This window comes from Hyla sarda, unplaced genomic scaffold (genome assembly GCF_029499605.1).
Source record: "Hyla sarda isolate aHylSar1 unplaced genomic scaffold, aHylSar1.hap1 scaffold_412, whole genome shotgun sequence".
NCBI classification, from domain to species: Eukaryota; Metazoa; Chordata; class Amphibia; order Anura; family Hylidae; genus Hyla; species Hyla sarda.
The window spans coordinates 24716-41758 of record NW_026610427.1 but is presented as its reverse complement, the minus strand read 5'-3'; the positions used below and the strand labels follow the sequence as shown (position 1 = coordinate 41758).

General features: G+C 46.4%; 8 non-coding genes across 8 annotated transcripts; all 8 read left to right on the top strand.

The window, feature by feature from the left end:
- Window positions 1-879: 879 nt before the first annotated feature.
- On the top strand, window positions 880-1070 carry LOC130333567 (U2 spliceosomal RNA). The gene has a single exon (XR_008875729.1). It is a non-coding gene; the product is annotated as a U2 spliceosomal RNA (small nuclear RNA).
- Window positions 1071-3151: 2081 nt separating this feature from the next.
- LOC130333564 (U2 spliceosomal RNA) lies at window positions 3152-3342 on the top strand. Its single transcript, XR_008875727.1, has one exon. It is a non-coding gene; the product is annotated as a U2 spliceosomal RNA (small nuclear RNA).
- A 2084-nt stretch (window positions 3343-5426) lies between these two features.
- On the top strand, window positions 5427-5617 carry LOC130333563 (U2 spliceosomal RNA). The gene has a single exon (XR_008875726.1). It is a non-coding gene; the product is annotated as a U2 spliceosomal RNA (small nuclear RNA).
- Window positions 5618-7696: 2079 nt separating this feature from the next.
- Window positions 7697-7888, top strand: LOC130333542 (U2 spliceosomal RNA). Its single transcript, XR_008875713.1, has one exon. It is a non-coding gene; the product is annotated as a U2 spliceosomal RNA (small nuclear RNA).
- A 2096-nt stretch (window positions 7889-9984) lies between these two features.
- On the top strand, window positions 9985-10175 carry LOC130333562 (U2 spliceosomal RNA). Its single transcript, XR_008875725.1, has one exon. It is a non-coding gene; the product is annotated as a U2 spliceosomal RNA (small nuclear RNA).
- Window positions 10176-12272: 2097 nt separating this feature from the next.
- On the top strand, window positions 12273-12460 carry LOC130333550 (U2 spliceosomal RNA). The gene has a single exon (XR_008875720.1). It is a non-coding gene; the product is annotated as a U2 spliceosomal RNA (small nuclear RNA).
- Window positions 12461-14550: 2090 nt separating this feature from the next.
- Window positions 14551-14741, top strand: LOC130333557 (U2 spliceosomal RNA). The gene has a single exon (XR_008875723.1). It is a non-coding gene; the product is annotated as a U2 spliceosomal RNA (small nuclear RNA).
- A 2084-nt stretch (window positions 14742-16825) lies between these two features.
- LOC130333545 (U2 spliceosomal RNA) lies at window positions 16826-17016 on the top strand. The gene has a single exon (XR_008875715.1). It is a non-coding gene; the product is annotated as a U2 spliceosomal RNA (small nuclear RNA).
- The last annotated feature ends 27 nt before the right edge of the window (window positions 17017-17043 follow it).

The following is a 17043-nucleotide window of genomic DNA, read 5'->3' as shown; positions in this document are numbered from 1 at the left end:
TATATATGCGCACACACACACATAGATATAAACGTATTCTCCGTTGAGATATTGCAGCCGCTGCTGTGTCCAGGCCCAGGAGCCTTAGCACTGTGCTGTGATGTCACTCAATACCACTGACATCACTAGGTGTAAACAACATCTCTCCTTTGCTGTGTATGTGACTATGGAGCTGTTTGGTGATGTCGTCTATTACGGCCTTCATAGAAGCAACAGGAGATTGTTGCATCCATCTTGAACCCTCAGAACTACAGTGCTATGATGTCACTCACTTCCACAGGCCTTGCAGAGTGTAAACAACAACAACCCAGCTTTGTTGTGTATGTAACCAAAGGGATTTGTGATGTCACCTAGAACCTTCACAGCAGCGACAGCTTTATGAGGAGCATCAGCACTGCTCTGCCTGAGCAGAACCATCACCGCCATAGGTTGTCAAATAACCCGGATTTAACCCACACAGGTAAGTCCAATGGGGTGCAGGCATGTCCTCTATGCTTACAGCTTCCCGTGGGTGTTGGTTTGATACCGTTTGGGGACAGCCAAGGAGGCATCTGCAGGCAACAAAGGTAGGTGTGTGCTTGTGTGTGTGTTTCCTATGCAGATCCTAAGCCCAGTGTCACATGCAAGTAGGAGGAGTAAGAAGGGTTCCTGGCAAATCCGGGTTATGGATTGCATTTAAAAAGGCCCCGTGGGAGTGCAATGGGCCCCTGTCTTGCTGCTTAGCAATAATGGTATGGGTTTAGGTTCTGCTGTGTGTACTGGTGGTTGACTGCCCCCCAGCCCAGAGTGTGCATGGAAAATTGTCTGGCAGCCTCCCTGACAGCAAGCAGTGATAGTGCCCATGAAGGGGACCTTGTTGGGCCCGCCCCTTTCACGGTTATCGCTTCTCGGCCTTTTGGCTAAGATCAAGTGTAGTATCTGTTCTTATCAGTTTAATATCTGATACGTCCCCTATCTGGGGACCATATATTAAATGGATTTTTGAGAACGGGGGCCGATTTCGAAGCTTGCTTCCGTCGCCCTATGCATTGACCCGATATGGCAGTATCTTCGGGTACAGTGCACCACCCCCTTACAGGGTTAAAAAGAAAGATTCCTACTTTCATTGCTACCTGCTTGCTGGCTAGCCAGCTAGCCAGCCCTGTGGGCCTTGCTGCTGCTGCAGCCAAAAAACAAAAGGTGGTGCTGCTGCTGCTTCTGCTGCTTCTGCTTGTGTCTGGCCCCTGTTGGAGCGTCCAGGCACAGGACTTCTGCTGCTGCTGACTAAATGGCCTCCTTAATTGGATCATTTGAGTAGCCAGCACACCTGTGCAGGTAGGGCATGACATGATAGGCAGCTGCCTTGATAGCGGGTGGGTGCTGAATGTTCCTAATTGACAAAATAAGATTAATGCTTATGAAGAAATATAAAATCTCATCCCTTCCCCAATATCGCGCCACACCCCTACCCCTTAATTCCCTGGTTGAACGTGATGGACATATGTCTTTTTTCGACCGTACTAACTATGTAACTATGTAACATAACATGGGGGGGGGGGGTCTCCTGGCTGTTCACACAGGTGTGTCATTGCTGTACATTGACCATGCATTGCTTCTGTGGTATTGCAAAGGCAAAGACAAATGCTTCCAGCCATCCATTGCACTAATGGATTGGTCATCAGCTGGCTGTCTATGTCCCGCATCAATATAGACCAAAGTACAGAGGGTTAGGCTATGCTATTGTGCACCTACCTGATGCATCAGAAGGTGCGAGGCCCTTGCTAAATTCTGTGCACAGACTTTGAGATCTATGCTTTAGACTGTATCTAAACCTGCTCCAACATGGACTGACATTCTGGCCTACTTTCAGCCGATGCGACTTGTCTGTCGCTGAACAGTCGCTTTTTATGTATTCAGCACCTATGTATAATGTTGTAAAAATGCTCTAGAAGCTAAAGTCGCAGAAATGTCACACATATTTGGCCTGCAACTTTCTGTGCGACAAATTCAGACAGGAAAAATCAGTATAAATCCTTAGAAAATTATCCCCCAGTGTCTCCATCTGCTGGCGGTATTGAATAAGCATTGCTGCACTGATGGGGTATGCATTAGACGAAAAAAAAGAAGAAAAAGAAGAATAATACGCCCAGAAAAGAGGCGAAAAGGAGAAAAACGTAAAAAAACGTGAAAAAAAAGTAAGAGGAAGAGAAGGGAAAAAAAGGTGGAAATGGGTTTAAAAGTGATTTCGGCGGAGATATATATATATATATATATATATATATATATATATATATATATATGCGCACACACACACATAGATATAAACGTATTCTCCGTTGAGATATTGCAGCCGCTGCTGTGTCCAGGCCCAGGAGCCTTAGCACTGTGCTGTGATGTCACTCAATACCACTGACATCACTAGGTGTAAACAACATCTCTCCTTTGCTGTGTATGTGACTATGGAGCTGTTTGGTGATGTCGTCTATTACGGCCTTCATAGAAGCAACAGGAGATTGTTGCATCCATCTTGAACCCTCAGAACTACAGTGCTATGATGTCACTCACTTCCACAGGCCTTGCAGAGTGTAAACAACAACAACCCAGCTTTGTTGTGTATGTAACCAAAGGGATTTGTGATGTCACCTAGAACCTTCACAGCAGCGACAGCTTTATGAGGAGCATCAGCACTGCTCTGCCTGAGCAGAACCATCACCGCCATAGGTTGTCAAATAACCCGGATTTAACCCACACAGGTAAGTCCAATGGGGTGCAGGCATGTCCTCTATGCTTACAGCTTCCCGTGGGTGTTGGTTTGATACCGTTTGGGGACAGCCAAGGAGGCATCTGCAGGCAACAAAGGTAGGTGTGTGCTTGTGTGTGTGTTTCCTATGCAGATCCTAAGCCCAGTGTCACATGCAAGTAGGAGGAGTAAGAAGGGTTCCTGGCAAATCCGGGTTATGGATTGCATTTAAAAAGGCCCCGTGGGAGTGCAATGGGCCCCTGTCTTGCTGCTTAGCAATAATGGTATGGGTTTAGGTTCTGCTGTGTGTACTGGTGGTTGACTGCCCCCCAGCCCAGAGTGTGCATGGAAAATTGTCTGGCAGCCTCCCTGACAGCAAGCAGTGATAGTGCCCATGAAGGGGACCTTGTTGGGCCCGCCCCTTTCACGGTTATCGCTTCTCGGCCTTTTGGCTAAGATCAAGTGTAGTATCTGTTCTTATCAGTTTAATATCTGATACGTCCCCTATCTGGGGACCATATATTAAATGGATTTTTGAGAACGGGGGCCGATTTCGAAGCTTGCTTCCGTCGCCCTATGCATTGACCCGATATGGCAGTATCTTCGGGTACAGTGCACCACCCCCTTACAGGGTTAAAAAGAAAGATTCCTACTTTCATTGCTACCTGCTTGCTGGCTAGCCAGCTAGCCAGCCCTGTGGGCCTTGCTGCTGCTGCAGCCAAAAAACAAAAGGTGGTGCTGCTGCTGCTTCTGCTGCTTCTGCTTGTGTCTGGCCCCTGTTGGAGCGTCCAGGCACAGGACTTCTGCTGCTGCTGACTAAATGGCCTCCTTAATTGGATCATTTGAGTAGCCAGCACACCTGTGCAGGTAGGGCATGACATGATAGGCAGCTGCCTTGATAGCGGGTGGGTGCTGAATGTTCCTAATTGACAAAATAAGATTAATGCTTATGAAGAAATATAAAATCTCATCCCTTCCCCAATATCGCGCCACACCCCTACCCCTTAATTCCCTGGTTGAACGTGATGGACATATGTCTTTTTTCGACCGTACTAACTATGTAACTATGTAACATAACATGGGGGGGGGGGGGGGTCTCCTGGCTGTTCACACAGGTGTGTCATTGCTGTACATTGACCATGCATTGCTTCTGTGGTATTGCAAAGGCAAAGACAAATGCTTCCAGCCATCCATTGCACTAATGGATTGGTCATCAGCTGGCTGTCTATGTCCCGCATCAATATAGACCAAAGTACAGAGGGTTAGGCTATGCTATTGTGCACCTACCTGATGCATCAGAAGGTGCGAGGCCCTTGCTAAATTCTGTGCACAGACTTTGAGATCTATGCTTTAGACTGTATCTAAACCTGCTCCAACATGGACTGACATTCTGGCCTACTTTCAGCCGATGCGACTTGTCTGTCGCTGAACAGTCGCTTTTTATGTATTCAGCACCTATGTATAATGTTGTAAAAATGCTCTAGAAGCTAAAGTCGCAGAAATGTCACACATATTTGGCCTGCAACTTTCTGTGCGACAAATTCAGACAGGAAAAATCAGTATAAATCCTTAGAAAATTATCCCCCAGTGTCTCCATCTGCTGGCGGTATTGAATAAGCATTGCTGCACTGATGGGGTATGCATTAGACGAAAAAAAAGAAGAAAAAGAAGAATAATACGCCCAGAAAAGAGGCGAAAAGGAGAAAAACGTAAAAAAACGTGAAAAAAAAGTAAGAGGAAGAGAAGGGAAAAAAAGGTGGAAATGGGTTTAAAAGTGATTTCGGCGGAGAAATATATATATATATATATATATATATATATATATATATATATATGCGCACACACACACATAGATATAAACGTATTCTCCGTTGAGATATTGCAGCCGCTGCTGTGTCCAGGCCCAGGAGCCTTAGCACTGTGCTGTGATGTCACTCAATACCACTGACATCACTAGGTGTAAACAACATCTCTCCTTTGCTGTGTATGTGACTATGGAGCTGTTTGGTGATGTCGTCTATTACGGCCTTCATAGAAGCAACAGGAGATTGTTGCATCCATCTTGAACCCTCAGAACTACAGTGCTATGATGTCACTCACTTCCACAGGCCTTGCAGAGTGTAAACAACAACAACCCAGCTTTGTTGTGTATGTAACCAAAGGGATTTGTGATGTCACCTAGAACCTTCACAGCAGCGACAGCTTTATGAGGAGCATCAGCACTGCTCTGCCTGAGCAGAACCATCACCGCCATAGGTTGTCAAATAACCCGGATTTAACCCACACAGGTAAGTCCAATGGGGTGCAGGCATGTCCTCTATGCTTACAGCTTCCCGTGGGTGTTGGTTTGATACCGTTTGGGGACAGCCAAGGAGGCATCTGCAGGCAACAAAGGTAGGTGTGTGCTTGTGTGTGTGTTTCCTATGCAGATCCTAAGCCCAGTGTCACATGCAAGTAGGAGGAGTAAGAAGGGTTCCTGGCAAATCCGGGTTATGGATTGCATTTAAAAAGGCCCCGTGGGAGTGCAATGGGCCCCTGTCTTGCTGCTTAGCAATAATGGTATGGGTTTAGGTTCTGCTGTGTGTACTGGTGGTTGACTGCCCCCCAGCCCAGAGTGTGCATGGAAAATTGTCTGGCAGCCTCCCTGACAGCAAGCAGTGATAGTGCCCATGAAGGGGACCTTGTTGGGCCCGCCCCTTTCACGGTTATCGCTTCTCGGCCTTTTGGCTAAGATCAAGTGTAGTATCTGTTCTTATCAGTTTAATATCTGATACGTCCCCTATCTGGGGACCATATATTAAATGGATTTTTGAGAACGGGGGCCGATTTCGAAGCTTGCTTCCGTCGCCCTATGCATTGACCCGATATGGCAGTATCTTCGGGTACAGTGCACCACCCCCTTACAGGGTTAAAAAGAAAGATTCCTACTTTCATTGCTACCTGCTTGCTGGCTAGCCAGCTAGCCAGCCCTGTGGGCCTTGCTGCTGCTGCAGCCAAAAAACAAAAGGTGGTGCTGCTGCTGCTTCTGCTGCTTCTGCTTGTGTCTGGCCCCTGTTGGAGCGTCCAGGCACAGGACTTCTGCTGCTGCTGACTAAATGGCCTCCTTAATTGGATCATTTGAGTAGCCAGCACACCTGTGCAGGTAGGGCATGACATGATAGGCAGCTGCCTTGATAGCGGGTGGGTGCTGAATGTTCCTAATTGACAAAATAAGATTAATGCTTATGAAGAAATATAAAATCTCATCCCTTCCCCAATATCGCGCCACACCCCTACCCCTTAATTCCCTGGTTGAACGTGATGGACATATGTCTTTTTTCGACCGTACTAACTATGTAACTATGTAACATAACATGGGGGGGGGGGGGGGGGGTCTCCTGGCTGTTCACACAGGTGTGTCATTGCTGTACATTGACCATGCATTGCTTCTGTGGTATTGCAAAGGCAAAGACAAATGCTTCCAGCCATCCATTGCACTAATGGATTGGTCATCAGCTGGCTGTCTATGTCCCGCATCAATATAGACCAAAGTACAGAGGGTTAGGCTATGCTATTGTGCACCTACCTGATGCATCAGAAGGTGCGAGGCCCTTGCTAAATTCTGTGCACATCTATGCTTTAGACTGTATCTAAACCTGCTCCAACATGGACTGACATTCTGGCCTACTTTCAGCCGATGCGACTTGTCTGTCGCTGAACAGTCGCTTTTTATGTATTCAGCACCTATGTATAATGTTGTAAAAATGCTCTAGAAGCTAAAGTCGCAGAAATGTCACACATATTTGGCCTGCAACTTTCTGTGCGACAAATTCAGACAGGAAAAATCAGTATAAATCCTTAGAAAATTATCCCCCAGTGTCTCCATCTGCTGGCGGTATTGAATAAGCATTGCTGCACTGATGGGGTATGCATTAGACGAAAAAAAAGAAGAAAAAGAAGAATAATACGCCCAGAAAAGAGGCGAAAAGGAGAAAAACGTAAAAAAACGTGAAAAAAAAGTAAGAGGAAGAGAAGGGAAAAAAAGGTGGAAATGGGTTTAAAAGTGATTTCGGCGGAGAAATATATATATATATATATATATATATATATATATATATATATATATGCGCACACACACACATAGATATAAACGTATTCTCCGTTGAGATATTGCAGCCGCTGCTGTGTCCAGGCCCAGGAGCCTTAGCACTGTGCTGTGATGTCACTCAATACCACTGACATCACTAGGTGTAAACAACATCTCTCCTTTGCTGTGTATGTGACTATGGAGCTGTTTGGTGATGTCGTCTATTACGGCCTTCATAGAAGCAACAGGAGATTGTTGCATCCATCTTGAACCCTCAGAACTACAGTGCTATGATGTCACTCACTTCCACAGGCCTTGCAGAGTGTAAACAACAACAACCCAGCTTTGTTGTGTATGTAACCAAAGGGATTTGTGATGTCACCTAGAACCTTCACAGCAGCGACAGCTTTATGAGGAGCATCAGCACTGCTCTGCCTGAGCAGAACCATCACCGCCATAGGTTGTCAAATAACCCGGATTTAACCCACACAGGTAAGTCCAATGGGGTGCAGGCATGTCCTCTATGCTTACAGCTTCCCGTGGGTGTTGGTTTGATACCGTTTGGGGACAGCCAAGGAGGCATCTGCAGGCAACAAAGGTAGGTGTGTGCTTGTGTGTGTGTTTCCTATGCAGATCCTAAGCCCAGTGTCACATGCAAGTAGGAGGAGTAAGAAGGGTTCCTGGCAAATCCGGGTTATGGATTGCATTTAAAAAGGCCCCGTGGGAGTGCAATGGGCCCCTGTCTTGCTGCTTAGCAATAATGGTATGGGTTTAGGTTCTGCTGTGTGTACTGGTGGTTGACTGCCCCCCAGCCCAGAGTGTGCATGGAAAATTGTCTGGCAGCCTCCCTGACAGCAAGCAGTGATAGTGCCCATGAAGGGGACCTTGTTGGGCCCGCCCCTTTCACGGTTATCGCTTCTCGGCCTTTTGGCTAAGATCAAGTGTAGTATCTGTTCTTATCAGTTTAATATCTGATACGTCCCCTATCTGGGGACCATATATTAAATGGATTTTTGAGAACGGGGGGCCGATTTCGAAGCTTGCTTCCGTCGCCCTATGCATTGACCCGATATGGCAGTATCTTCGGGTACAGTGCACCACCCCCTTACAGGGTTAAAAAGAAAGATTCCTACTTTCATTGCTACCTGCTTGCTGGCTAGCCAGCTAGCCAGCCCTGTGGGCCTTGCTGCTGCTGCAGCCAAAAAACAAAAGGTGGTGCTGCTGCTGCTTCTGCTGCTTCTGCTTGTGTCTGGCCCCTGTTGGAGCGTCCAGGCACAGGACTTCTGCTGCTGCTGACTAAATGGCCTCCTTAATTGGATCATTTGAGTAGCCAGCACACCTGTGCAGGTAGGGCATGACATGATAGGCAGCTGCCTTGATAGCGGGTGGGTGCTGAATGTTCCTAATTGACAAAATAAGATTAATGCTTATGAAGAAATATAAAATCTCATCCCTTCCCCAATATCGCGCCACACCCCTACCCCTTAATTCCCTGGTTGAACGTGATGGACATATGTCTTTTTTCGACCGTACTAACTATGTAACTATGTAACATAACATGGGGGGGGGGGGGGGGGGGGGGGGTCTCCTGGCTGTTCACACAGGTGTGTCATTGCTGTACATTGACCATGCATTGCTTCTGTGGTATTGCAAAGGCAAAGACAAATGCTTCCAGCCATCCATTGCACTAATGGATTGGTCATCAGCTGGCTGTCTATGTCCCGCATCAATATAGACCAAAGTACAGAGGGTTAGGCTATGCTATTGTGCACCTACCTGATGCATCAGAAGGTGCGAGGCCCTTGCTAAATTCTGTGCACAGACTTTGAGATCTATGCTTTAGACTGTATCTAAACCTGCTCCAACATGGACTGACATTCTGGCCTACTTTCAGCCGATGCGACTTGTCTGTCGCTGAACAGTCGCTTTTTATGTATTCAGCACCTATGTATAATGTTGTAAAAATGCTCTAGAAGCTAAAGTCGCAGAAATGTCACACATATTTGGCCTGCAACTTTCTGTGCGACAAATTCAGACAGGAAAAATCAGTATAAATCCTTAGAAAATTATCCCCCAGTGTCTCCATCTGCTGGCGGTATTGAATAAGCATTGCTGCACTGATGGGGTATGCATTAGACGAAAAAAAAGAAGAAAAAGAAGAATAATACGCCCAGAAAAGAGGCGAAAAGGAGAAAAACGTAAAAAAACGTGAAAAAAAAGTAAGAGGAAGAGAAGGGAAAAAAAGGTGGAAATGGGTTTAAAAGTGATTTCGGCGGAGAAATATATATATATATATATATATATATATATATATATATATATGCGCACACACACACATAGATATAAACGTATTCTCCGTTGAGATATTGCAGCCGCTGCTGTGTCCAGGCCCAGGAGCCTTAGCACTGTGCTGTGATGTCACTCAATACCACTGACATCACTAGGTGTAAACAACATCTCTCCTTTGCTGTGTATGTGACTATGGAGCTGTTTGGTGATGTCGTCTATTACGGCCTTCATAGAAGCAACAGGAGATTGTTGCATCATCCATGTATTGAACCCTCAGAACTACAGTGCTATGATGTCACTCACTTCCACAGGCCTTGCAGAGTGTAAACAACAACAACCCAGCTTTGTTGTGTATGTAACCAAAGGGATTTGTGATGTCACCTAGAACCTTCACAGCAGCGACAGCTTTATGAGGAGCATCAGCACTGCTCTGCCTGAGCAGAACCATCACCGCCATAGGTTGTCAAATAACCCGGATTTAACCCACACAGGTAAGTCCAATGGGGTGCAGGCATGTCCTCTATGCTTACAGCTTCCCGTGGGTGTTGGTTTGATACCGTTTGGGGACAGCCAAGGAGGCATCTGCAGGCAACAAAGGTAGGTGTGTGCTTGTGTGTGTGTTTCCTATGCAGATCCTAAGCCCAGTGTCACATGCAAGTAGGAGGAGTAAGAAGGGTTCCTGGCAAATCCGGGTTATGGATTGCATTTAAAAAGGCCCCGTGGGAGTGCAATGGGCCCCTGTCTTGCTGCTTAGCAATAATGGTATGGGTTTAGGTTCTGCTGTGTGTACTGGTGGTTGACTGCCCCCCAGCCCAGAGTGTGCATGGAAAATTGTCTGGCAGCCTCCCTGACAGCAAGCAGTGATAGTGCCCATGAAGGGGACCTTGTTGGGCCCGCCCCTTTCACGGTTATCGCTTCTCGGCCTTTTGGCTAAGATCAAGTGTAGTATCTGTTCTTATCAGTTTAATATCTGATACGTCCCCTATCTGGGGACCATATATTAAATGGATTTTTGAGAACGGGGGCCGATTTCGAAGCTTGCTTCCGTCGCCCTATGCATTGACCCGATATGGCAGTATCTTCGGGTACAGTGCACCACCCCCTTACAGGGTTAAAAAGAAAGATTCCTACTTTCATTGCTACCTGCTTGCTGGCTAGCCAGCTAGCCAGCCCTGTGGGCCTTGCTGCTGCTGCAGCCAAAAAACAAAAGGTGGTGCTGCTGCTGCTTCTGCTGCTTCTGCTTGTGTCTGGCCCCTGTTGGAGCGTCCAGGCACAGGACTTCTGCTGCTGCTGACTAAATGGCCTCCTTAATTGGATCATTTGAGTAGCCAGCACACCTGTGCAGGTAGGGCATGACATGATAGGCAGCTGCCTTGATAGCGGGTGGGTGCTGAATGTTCCTAATTGACAAAATAAGATTAATGCTTATGAAGAAATATAAAATCTCATCCCTTCCCCAATATCGCGCCACACCCCTACCCCTTAATTCCCTGGTTGAACGTGATGGACATATGTCTTTTTTCGACCGTACTAACTATGTAACTATGTAACATAACATGGGGGGGGGGGGGGGGGGGGTCTCCTGGCTGTTCACACAGGTGTGTCATTGCTGTACATTGACCATGCATTGCTTCTGTGGTATTGCAAAGGCAAAGACAAATGCTTCCAGCCATCCATTGCACTAATGGATTGGTCATCAGCTGGCTGTCTATGTCCCGCATCAATATAGACCAAAGTACAGAGGGTTAGGCTATGCTATTGTGCACCTACCTGATGCATCAGAAGGTGCGAGGCCCTTGCTAAATTCTGTGCACAGACTTTGAGATCTATGCTTTAGACTGTATCTAAACCTGCTCCAACATGGACTGACATTCTGGCCTACTTTCAGCCAATGCGACTTGTCTGTCGCTGAACAGTCGCTTTTTATGTATTCCAGCACCTATGTATAATGTTGTAAAAATGCTCTAGAAGCTAAAGTCGCAGAAATGTCACACATATTTGGCCTGCAACTTTCTGTGCGACAAATTCAGACAGGAAAAATCAGTATAAATCCTTAGAAAATTATCCCCCAGTGTCTCCATCTGCTGGCGGTATTGAATAAGCATTGCTGCACTGATGGGGTATGCATTAGACGAAAAAAAAGAAGAAAAAGAAGAATAATACGCCCAGAAAAGAGGCGAAAAGGAGAAAAACGTAAAAAAACGTGAAAAAAAAGTAAGAGGAAGAGAAGGGAAAAAAAGGTGGAAATGGGTTTAAAAGTGATTTCGGCAGAGAAATATATATATATATATATATATATATATATATATATATATATATATATATGCGCACACACACACATAGATATAAACGTATTCTCCGTTGAGATATTGCAGCCGCTGCTGTGTCCAGGCCCAGGAGCCTTAGCACTGTGCTGTGATGTCACTCAATACCACTGACATCACTAGGTGTAAACAACATCTCTCCTTTGCTGTGTATGTGACTATGGAGCTGTTTGGTGATGTCGTCTATTACGGCCTTCATAGAAGCAACAGGAGATTGTTGCATCCATCTTGAACCCTCAGAACTACAGTGCTATGATGTCACTCACTTCCACAGGCCTTGCAGAGTGTAAACAACAACAACCCAGCTTTGTTGTGTATGTAACCAAAGGGATTTGTGATGTCACCTAGAACCTTCACAGCAGCGACAGCTTTATGAGGAGCATCAGCACTGCTCTGCCTGAGCAGAACCATCACCGCCATAGGTTGTCAAATAACCCGGATTTAACCCACACAGGTAAGTCCAATGGGGTGCAGGCATGTCCTCTATGCTTACAGCTTCCCGTGGGTGTTGGTTTGATACCGTTTGGGGACAGCCAAGGAGGCATCTGCAGGCAACAAAGGTAGGTGTGTGCTTGTGTGTGTGTTTCCTATGCAGATCCTAAGCCCAGTGTCACATGCAAGTAGGAGGAGTAAGAAGGGTTCCTGGCAAATCCGGGTTATGGATTGCATTTAAAAAGGCCCCGTGGGAGTGCAATGGGCCCCTGTCTTGCTGCTTAGCAATAATGGTATGGGTTTAGGTTCTGCTGTGTGTACTGGTGGTTGACTGCCCCCCCAGCCCAGAGTGTGCATGGAAAATTGTCTGGCAGCCTCCCTGACAGCAAGCAGTGATAGTGCCCATGAAGGGGACCTTGTTGGGCCCGCCCCTTTCACGGTTATCGCTTCTCGGCCTTTTGGCTAAGATCAAGTGTAGTATCTGTTCTTATCAGTTTAATATCTGATACGTCCCCTATCTGACCATATATTAAATGGATTTTTGAGAACGGGGGCCGATTTCGAAGCTTGCTTCCGTCGCCCTATGCATTGACCCGATATGGCAGTATCTTCGGGTACAGTGCACCACCCCCTTACAGGGTTAAAAAGAAAGATTCCTACTTTCATTGCTACCTGCTTGCTGGCTAGCCAGCTAGCCAGCCCTGTGGGCCTTGCTGCTGCTGCAGCCAAAAAACAAAAGGTGGTGCTGCTGCTGCTTCTGCTGCTTCTGCTTGTGTCTGGCCCCTGTTGGAGCGTCCAGGCACAGGACTTCTGCTGCTGCTGACTAAATGGCCTCCTTAATTGGATCATTTGAGTAGCCAGCACACCTGTGCAGGTAGGGCATGACATGATAGGCAGCTGCCTTGATAGCGGGTGGGTGCTGAATGTTCCTAATTGACAAAATAAGATTAATGCTTATGAAGAAATATAAAATCTCATCCCTTCCCCAATATCGCGCCACACCCCTACCCCTTAATTCCCTGGTTGAACGTGATGGACATATGTCTTTTTTCGACCGTACTAACTATGTAACTATGTAACATAACATGGGGGGGGGGGGGGTCTCCTGGCTGTTCACACAGGTGTGTCATTGCTGTACATTGACCATGCATTGCTTCTGTGGTATTGCAAAGGCAAAGACAAATGCTTCCAGCCATCCATTGCACTAATGGATTGGTCATCAGCTGGCTGTCTATGTCCCGCATCAATATAGACCAAAGTACAGAGGGTTAGGCTATGCTATTGTGCACCTACCTGATGCATCAGAAGGTGCGAGGCCCTTGCTAAATTCTGTGCACAGACTTTGAGATCTATGCTTTAGACTGTATCTAAACCTGCTCCAACATGGACTGACATTCTGGCCTACTTTCAGCCGATGCGACTTGTCTGTCGCTGAACAGTCGCTTTTTATGTATTCAGCACCTATGTATAATGTTGTAAAAATGCTCTAGAAGCTAAAGTCGCAGAAATGTCACACATATTTGGCCTGCAACTTTCTGTGCGACAAATTCAGACAGGAAAAATCAGTATAAATCCTTAGAAAATTATCCCCCAGTGTCTCCATCTGCTGGCGGTATTGAATAAGCATTGCTGCACTGATGGGGTATGCATTAGACGAAAAAAAAGAAGAAAAAGAAGAATAATACGCCCAGAAAAGAGGCGAAAAGGAGAAAAACGTAAAAAAAACGTGAAAAAAAAGTAAGAGGAAGAGAAGGGAAAAAAAGGTGGAAATGGGTTTAAAAGTGATTTCGGCGGAGAAATATATATATATATATATATATATATATATATATATATATATATATATATGCGCACACACACACATAGATATAAACGTATTCTCCGTTGAGATATTGCAGCCGCTGCTGTGTCCAGGCCCAGGAGCCTTAGCACTGTGCTGTGATGTCACTCAATACCACTGACATCACTAGGTGTAAACAACATCTCTCCTTTGCTGTGTATGTGACTATGGAGCTGTTTGGTGATGTCGTCTATTACGGCCTTCATAGAAGCAACAGGAGATTGTTGCATCCATCTTGAACCCTCAGAACTACAGTGCTATGATGTCACTCACTTCCACAGGCCTTGCAGAGTGTAAACAACAACAACCCAGCTTTGTTGTGTATGTAACCAAAGGGATTTGTGATGTCACCTAGAACCTTCACAGCAGCGACAGCTTTATGAGGAGCATCAGCACTGCTCTGCCTGAGCAGAACCATCACCGCCATAGGTTGTCAAATAACCCGGATTTAACCCACACAGGTAAGTCCAATGGGGTGCAGGCATGTCCTCTATGCTTACAGCTTCCCGTGGGTGTTGGTTTGATACCGTTTGGGGACAGCCAAGGAGGCATCTGCAGGCAACAAAGGTAGGTGTGTGCTTGTGTGTGTGTTTCCTATGCAGATCCTAAGCCCAGTGTCACATGCAAGTAGGAGGAGTAAGAAGGGTTCCTGGCAAATCCGGGTTATGGATTGCATTTAAAAAGGCCCCGTGGGAGTGCAATGGGCCCCTGTCTTGCTGCTTAGCAATAATGGTATGGGTTTAGGTTCTGCTGTGTGTACTGGTGGTTGACTGCCCCCCAGCCCAGAGTGTGCATGGAAAATTGTCTGGCAGCCTCCCTGACAGCAAGCAGTGATAGTGCCCATGAAGGGGACCTTGTTGGGCCCGCCCCTTTCACGGTTATCGCTTCTCGGCCTTTTGGCTAAGATCAAGTGTAGTATCTGTTCTTATCAGTTTAATATCTGATACGTCCCCTATCTGGGGACCATATATTAAATGGATTTTTGAGAACGGGGGCCGATTTCGAAGCTTGCTTCCGTCGCCCTATGCATTGACCCGATATGGCAGTATCTTCGGGTACAGTGCACCACCCCCTTACAGGGTTAAAAAGAAAGATTCCTACTTTCATTGCTACCTGCTTGCTGGCTAGCCAGCTAGCCAGCCCTGTGGGCCTTGCTGCTGCTGCAGCCAAAAAACAAAAGGTGGTGCTGCTGCTGCTTCTGCTGCTTCTGCTTGTGTCTGGCCCCTGTTGGAGCGTCCAGGCACAGGACTTCTGCTGCTGCTGACTAAATGGCCTCCTTAATTGGATCATTTGAGTAGCCAGCACACCTGTGCAGGTAGGGCATGACATGATAGGCAGCTGCCTTGATAGCGGGTGGGTGCTGAATGTTCCTAATTGACAAAATAAGATTAATGCTTATGAAGAAATATAAAATCTCATCCCTTCCCCAATATCGCGCCACACCCCTACCCCTTAATTCCCTGGTTGAACGTGATGGACATATGTCTTTTTTCGACCGTACTAACTATGTAACTATGTAACATAACATGGGGGGGGGGGGGGGGGTCTCCTGGCTGTTCACACAGGTGTGTCATTGCTGTACATTGACCATGCATTGCTTCTGTGGTATTGCAAAGGCAAAGACAAATGCTTCCAGCCATCCATTGCACTAATGGATTGGTCATCAGCTGGCTGTCTATGTCCCGCATCAATATAGACCAAAGTACAGAGGGTTAGGCTATGCTATTGTGCACCTACCTGATGCATCAGAAGGTGCGAGGCCCTTGCTAAATTCTGTGCACAGACTTTGAGATCTATGCTTTAGACTGTATCTAAACCTGCTCCAACATGGACTGACATTCTGGCCTACTTTCAGCCGATGCGACTTGTCTGTCGCTGAACAGTCGCTTTTTATGTATTCAGCACCTATGTATAATGTTGTAAAAATGCTCTAGAAGCTAAAGTCGCAGAAATGTCACACATATTTGGCCTGCAACTTTCTGTGCGACAAATTCAGACAGGAAAAATCAGTATAAATCCTTAGAAAATTATCCCCCAGTGTCTCCATCTGCTGGCGGTATTGAATAAGCATTGCTGCACTGATGGGGTATGCATTAGACGAAAAAAAAGAAGAAAAAGAAGAATAATACGCCCAGAAAAGAGGCGAAAAGGAGAAAAACGTAAAAAAACGTGAAAAAAAAGTAAGAGGAAGAGAAGGGAAAAAAAGGTGGAAATGGGTTTAAAAGTGATTTCGGCGGAGAAATATATATATATATATATATATATATATATATATATATATATGCGCACACACACACATAGATATAAACGTATTCTCCGTTGAGATATTGCAGCCGCTGCTGTGTCCAGGCCCAGGAGCCTTAGCACTGTGCTGTGATGTCACTCAATACCACTGACATCACTAGGTGTAAACAACATCTCTCCTTTGCTGTGTATGTGACTATGGAGCTGTTTGGTGATGTCGTCTATTACGGCCTTCATAGAAGCAACAGGAGATTGTTGCATCCATCTTGAACCCTCAGAACTACAGTGCTATGATGTCACTCACTTCCACAGGCCTTGCAGAGTGTAAACAACAACAACCCAGCTTTGTTGTGTATGTAACCAAAGGGATTTGTGATGTCACCTAGAACCTTCACAGCAGCGACAGCTTTATGAGGAGCATCAGCACTGCTCTGCCTGAGCAGAACCATCACCGCCATAGGTTGTCAAATAACCCGGATTTAACCCACACAGGTAAGTCCAATGGGGTGCAGGCATGTCCTCTATGCTTACAGCTTCCCGTGGGTGTTGGTTTGATACCGTTTGGGGACAGCCAAGGAGGCATCTGCAGGCAACAAAGGTAGGTGTGTGCTTGTGTGTGTGTTTCCTATGCAGATCCTAAGCCCAGTGTCACATGCAAGTAGGAGGAGTAAGAAGGGTTCCTGGCAAATCCGGGTTATGGATTGCATTTAAAAAGGCCCCGTGGGAGTGCAATGGGCCCCTGTCTTGCTGCTTAGCAATAATGGTATGGGTTTAGGTTCTGCTGTGTGTACTGGTGGTTGACTGCCCCCCAGCCCAGAGTGTGCATGGAAAATTGTCTGGCAGCCTCCCTGACAGCAAGCAGTGATAGTGCCCATGAAGGGGACCTTGTTGGGCCCGCCCCTTTCACGGTTATCGCTTCTCGGCCTTTTGGCTAAGATCAAGTGTAGTATCTGTTCTTATCAGTTTAATATCTGATACGTCCCCTATCTGGGGACCATATATTAAATGGATTTTTGAGAACGGGGGCCGATTTCGAAGCTTGCTTCCGTCGCCCTATGCATTGACCCGATATGGCAGTATCTTCGGGTACAGTGCACCACCCCCTTACAGGGTTAAAAAGAAAGATTCC